General features: G+C 46.9%; 1 non-coding gene across 1 annotated transcript; it reads left to right on the top strand.

The window, feature by feature from the left end:
• The first annotated feature begins 5,083 nt into the window (after window positions 1-5,083).
• LOC141466265 (U6atac minor spliceosomal RNA) lies at window positions 5,084-5,199 on the top strand. The gene has a single exon (XR_012463301.1). It is a non-coding gene; the product is annotated as a U6atac minor spliceosomal RNA (small nuclear RNA).
• The last annotated feature ends 275 nt before the right edge of the window (window positions 5,200-5,474 follow it).

Here is a 5,474-nt window from a genome sequence, read left to right as displayed (position 1 = left end):
AAGAAATGTCAAGCACCGTTTGGATGTACACCACCATGAAACTGCAACTGTAGGCCACTGAACACAGTGTATCATCCCAACAGGTTTTTATCCAGTTCCTTTTCAGGTGTCACCCTGCCATTCCTACATAGGGTGAAGGAAGGATCACTGCTTCAAAACACGGAAATTACTTATGACTCATTTTTATTGAGCAAGTTTTAGGGAACAAGGTGAGATTTCTTCTGCTAAAGCCAGAAGTCCTATTAACAGCCTACGGAGAAAATGAATAAACATTTCTCATAGAGTAAACTAACTGCTGCTCTCTGCTCCTGCTTTAGTCACCTCCTCTGAGGTGTATAAAGACAATTTTGTTATTGTTTATTAACAGCCTGTCTCAACATTAACGGGGAGATGCTTCCCATGGGACAGCAAGCCCTGCAGCCCTTCAGGCTGCTCAGTCGTCCTGCGTGGATCACGCCTGTAGCGGACCCAACAAGCCTCCCTGCTCAGCTCTGCCTCCTCCTGACCCCCGCCTTGCCTAGTGCTATGTGGCTTGTTTTCCTCAGCCAGTTCAAGCTCTCCCCACTCAGGACTGCAATACGTGGGGATTTTTTGTAGCTGCTCTTAAAATAGACTCACGTGGTCTGTCCCAGCTTGGCCTCAAGTATCCTTCTGGGTAACCTACTGCGTGCTACACAAACACGGGAACTTGCCAAATTACCAATTCAGCAGAGAGCAGGCTGAGGTGTGGGCTGTTAAATACGGAGGATCTGCAAGAGCTGACAACATGCTTGGCACAGCAGAAGGCACTAAGGAAGACAAAGCCCAACCTCAGTGTGAAACCGTACCCGACTCCCGTGTGTGTTTGTATAAGGCAGGCAGCTCTTGAGGACAGTGTCACGCTTTCATGTGTGTTTATACAGCGCCCAGCACAACAGAGCCCTAATCCAAACCGGAGCTCTTAACTATCACAGTAATGCAAATTAAATAACACTAATAATACGCTTTCCCTCTGTGCTCACCAGGTCAGGCATGAGGGAAGGACCCTTGTTGTCCTTGGTGGGAAGGACCAGGGCTTCGCACCAGGCTGAGACGCATCTTCAGGCTAACCTCAGCGTAGCGAGTCACTGCCCATCAGCCAGGCTGCTCTGCCTGACCTGCAATCACGTCTCCCGCTGTGAGGTGAAACATGTTAGTTTATACCCCAGAGAAAAGTTAATGTCATTTATCTTGTGTTTGCCCCAGCTAAAAGCACGTGTTTGTACAATTACCAGGGTTCAGCTAACACTGGTATTTTAGTAAGCCGCAGCAACTTGGCTGTGTCAGAGTCTACAGGGCCTTTTTTTTAGAAAACAGATAAAATGGAGTTGGTAGAGAAAAGCTTTCTGCAGACATTTGCTGAAAGTGTTTTCCCTAGTACTTTATAAAATAATCAGTGTGAGCTCCTGTCACAAGATTTAATGAAAATTTTAGAAGTTCTAGCAAAATATTTCTGGCTCCAAAAGAAAATATGTTTCAGTCATTTCCATCTATTCTTTAATCCAACATTATTAGTTGGCCCATTTCCCACAAGGAGAGTGCTGTGCAGCAGGTAATCCTAAAGCTTGTAACAGAGTTCACCCCCTGCCATGAAAACCTGTTACAGTGAATGAAAGCTAAGGATCTGCACCTGAGTGTGCATTTCACTGCTCCTTGTTACAGCGGGCTGGGAAGAATTATTAAAATAATTAAAAATATGCACATCTACTTCATTAATCAATAACAACATTTTACTAGAAATCTGACAAAATATTTGACTACTCACCGAACCTGGTGGACAGTGGAAAACCACCTTCACAAATAACATCACTGTCAGAAAAACAGAATTACATACGTTATCCCTGAGTAATATAGAAAATAATATGCATAAAACAAGTGATGCAACGTTCAGATAATTGCATCCAACAGATGTCTTCAGTTAGCTGTTCACATAAGGGGGATATCATTTGAGAAGAGGAGACTCCAGACTCTACATGAGATCAGCATTGTACCTTTTAGCACTGCGAAGTTTTAAATGAAGAAGTTTAAGAAGGGAAGCAAGATTGTAATTCTGCTTATCAGGAACAGCTTTTTTGAAGGTAAATGTTGAGAAAGATGAGCAATACTAGGATAAGATTAAAAGTGTGTCTTTTGGTAGGATGTTTGTCGATAAGTTCTGTAGGTAAATGCACTGGGTTAATGGTCTCTTTCTTATTGTAACAGTATCCTCAGTGGGATTTGCTTCCCCGGCTGCTCTCGGTCCCCTCCCCCAGCGCTGTGAAATGAGAAATGCAGTGTTTTTAATGACTGGAGCAGGAGGGATCTTGTTATTGTGGCTGCATCACCCCTCCAGGACACAGTTCAGTAGAAGTTTGTCATGTGGCTGAGCAGAAGCGATGAATGCAGGTTTTATGAAGTTCATTCCCCAAATACAAAGGAACAGGGGGAAAAAAAACCCACCACATTCAGTTCACAGCTCAGTTCACAGCCTGAGCTCTACATTGATCACTGTCAAGCTCCTGGGCCGCAATGCACCTGCGAGCTCCCCCCGCTCCCCGAGCAGCAAGCCTTTACCTGCACTCCCACCTCCAACCACAGCATCTCTCTCTTTATGCATCTCCTTCTTCCTCACTCCCCTTCTTCTCTAGCTGGGGGCATTTGGCAACTTAGTGTCCCCCCAGTACCTAGCTTAGGTCAAGGGAGAACTAAATACCCTCCTTGGTTGGAGGCAAGTCAATACCCTCCCCCCCAGCCTTCTTGTTTCTTGGCAGCCTCCCTCACCTAGGGCATTGCTTTGCTTCCTGCTTGCTGCCTCCTTTGCTTTAACTCCCTGCCATTATGCAGGCTAATATCAAACAGGTGGAAGAGGTAAACATTTGAAAAAGCAAACAACCCAACATGTCCTTCCTCTCCTCAATGGGCATGATGATATTGTCAGGAAATGGGTAACAGCTGCAGGTGCTAGAAATGAACTACATGTATAGGAACGTCTGGAGTCTGTGTGTTGAAAACACATAGGCAGATGATATTTACTGTGAATAGGTTATTTTAAATGGGTAAGCACTAATACAAGGTCTCCTTGAGAAAACACCCCGTGCACACTCCTGCTCTACCAGCAGCCATCTCGCACTGACCGAGCCCCCCAAAATGCATGTCTCGGGGCAGCCAGGCTGGCTCCCAGCGATGGATGGCGTGGGGAAGCAGGAGGGAAGCGGCCAGCACGGCCCCCCAGCACACCTCGCAGGGCCGAAATCTGGAATGGGAACTGCCACACCACCACCTCCCTGCCTCCCACCACCTCAGCCTGAGCTCTCCCCAGCGCACTGCGCTCTGCCAGATTTTAGGGCTCGGTGGCAGGAAGGAGATGGCAGGACTGGATAAAAGCAGATGCCTTCCTGCTGTCGTGGGTCCCTAAACAAGTCTGCATGTACCTACATCTGCATGTACCTACATCTGCATGACTGGTCCAATCTGTCCATTTGAGGTTCATGAATGCATCAAATGCTGGGCTTTATAGGTTAGGTGTTTGCCTCAACAGTTTTACTTCATGAGGTGGATCATTTAGTTTGTTGACATCCGTGTGAAAATAGCGGAAGGCACTCTTTTCCCAAGGAGGAAGGCAAACAGGGCACAGCAATCTCAGGAGTCGCTCCCTTGGCTTTACTTGTTCGCTGCTCTAGTCTGGGAAACCATATCCCTGAGCCCATTTCACCAGCTTTCTTTTGGAAATCAGTATCATTGTCAGCTGTCAATAACTCACTCCATTTACCCGCTCTCAGCTGCCCAGGAGGACGCAACAGAGCCTAAGCCGGGTTAAGTTACTGCATGATAACAGCAATTCTTAAGTCAAAGGGTATAATGAGGCTCTCCCTAGACGGTGACAAGCTTTGGATTTCTTATAGAAACGGGCGATTGTGCCTGTGTCTGCTTGTGCCTGCTGCCTTGCGGACTCTCCCCCTCTTCTCCTCTGCAGGTCTGGCTCCCCAGCCCAGCGGTGGTGGAGTTGAGCGGCTGTGGGCACTTGATGCTGATTAAATTCTGCTGACTGAGGAAGATGTCAAATTCTACCCAAAGCAGAGAGCCGCCAAGGAAAAGCTGCTTTTCTTTGCTTTTGACAGCTGGAGCCATGAATTTAAGCAGAGGTCTCACCTTCAGGCAAGTCAACAGCTGGGCAGGGAGCAGTCTTTCTTAAAGAGAGAGTGCACCGTACTTTCTGGAGTTCAGTGTTGCCAGGAGGTGAACGAGTTGAAGTGCAAGAGAACATTTATGTAAAAACCCAGGTGCAGCTGGGTTTTTTGTTGTCGTATTTTTTTTTCTTTTACTAGAGAAGGACCAAGTAACAAACAAGAAAGAGGAAATGAAAACAGAGTCTTAATTCCCACCCTTGGTGTTTCTCATCTTCCATTTCCCCTGCGGTATGTACAAGGAGGAGACACAGCCCACGTCTGTAGGGGAAGTTCCCGAAGTCCTTTCCCGAAGAACACCATGCACTGCGTCACATTTGCTTTTATGTATGTGTGCTGGGCATGCTGCGGGAATCGGTGGCTCTCTCGACAAGTAACGGGGTCTGCAATACCTTTCCCTGTTTTTAAACCTGTCTGTGCACACAAGAGCCATCCAAAGCTCTTACTACTGAGGAACTGCTCACTTGCCTTCGCGATGTGTGTGAACCTGCGGCCTCAGTTCAGTGGGCAGTGGGTGGGAGTTCCCGTAACAAAATATCACTGCCATAACTAAATGCCCATCACTGCCAGTTATTACTGGCAGTACTACCTAAAAGACCAAGGACTGAATGGTACCAAAATATAATTAGGCTTCACTCCCACGCTGGAGTACTTGCTTGGTCCAAAAGAGGAACTTTGTCACTGCAGGGCCAGGCTTTGCGGTGCTGAATTTTCAGTCCCATGGAGCAGAAGGAGGCTCAGACCTCCTAGGAGGCAGGGACAGACACCTGGTAGAAGACCTACAAGAGGAGAAGTGTCCCCACCCCAGTGTCGCCCCTGATCATTGTAACACTTTCTAGGGAGGTGGGAAAGGTGAAATTCAAGTCCTTCAAAAGGGAATTATGTCCATCTCCCCAGTACCTTGGAAACATGAAATGAGAGCAGGACAGCACTCCTCTTGGTTAGGATGGAAGAAATCCTAATGGACTTTTAATCATGCTTAAGACTGTCACTGACTTTGTGACATCTAATGTATTTCCTGGGAAGACTGCTGCAACTGCCAAGCTCTTGTGTCAAAACACAGGATCATTAGCATCATCACCATTGTTTTTGGGGGGAAAAAAAAAACGCAGCAGGTATCATCATCCATCCCAACAGGGAAAAGGAGGGAAGGGAGGAGAGAAGAAATGTGTTCTGTCGGGATCTCCATTGACCTTCAATGTGGTGTAGAAGCTGCACTTCTCCAACCTACGAACACTGAAGTGCTAGTAAGCATGTGTAGATACAGAACTTCAAGTGTGCTTAAGTAGGATT

This window comes from Numenius arquata, chromosome 6 (assembly GCF_964106895.1).
Source record: "Numenius arquata chromosome 6, bNumArq3.hap1.1, whole genome shotgun sequence".
Taxonomy (NCBI): domain Eukaryota; kingdom Metazoa; phylum Chordata; class Aves; order Charadriiformes; family Scolopacidae; genus Numenius; species Numenius arquata.
Note: the sequence above shows the minus strand (reverse complement) of the source record. Positions and strands in the feature narration are given on the sequence as shown.